Below are 515 nucleotides of genomic sequence, written 5' to 3'. Positions count from 1 at the left end.
GCAACAATCTCAGTTGGTGGACCGAAGAGGGACGAATCAAAGGTATGTCACTGTATGGTTACAATTCAGGGCTCTTCCTCTATAGAATATTTTTCAAGAGGGAAAAATAAAAGAAAACATTTTCTAACTCTAATTCAAAACCTGGATTATAGGGGTCACTGGAGGATCAGATTATTGCAGCCAATCCCCTATGGTAAAACGCTTAAACAGCATCAGGGAACTGACACTCTCTTGGGTTTCGTAAGTATGGATCATTTCTACACATGAAAGATGGTCTTTGTTACACGATTGCACTGTGAAGGAAATTTAAAATCCTTTGGTTCCAAACAGGTAAATTCATCAGAATCGGCACAACTGGCAAACTGGCTAGTGCTGATATTGAGACATGTAAGTAATAATAATCATACTACATATAAACAACTGGAATTGAGAATGGGTCAGACTGTAATTTATGAAAAATATCTGTAGATCTGCTGGAGAAGTCAAGAGTGACATACCAGCTTTCTGATGAAAGA

At 37.9% G+C, this 515-nt stretch overlaps 1 pseudogene; it reads left to right on the top strand.

Annotated features, from left to right (window-relative positions):
- LOC116669468 (myosin heavy chain, fast skeletal muscle-like) overlaps window positions 1–515 on the top strand; it is a 15,472-nt pseudogene that overhangs the window by 623 nt on the left and 14,334 nt on the right.

Source organism: Etheostoma spectabile, chromosome 19 (assembly GCF_008692095.1).
Source record: "Etheostoma spectabile isolate EspeVRDwgs_2016 chromosome 19, UIUC_Espe_1.0, whole genome shotgun sequence".
NCBI lineage: Eukaryota > Metazoa > Chordata > Actinopteri > Perciformes > Percidae > Etheostoma > Etheostoma spectabile.
This window is presented reverse-complemented; position numbering and strand designations above follow the sequence as displayed.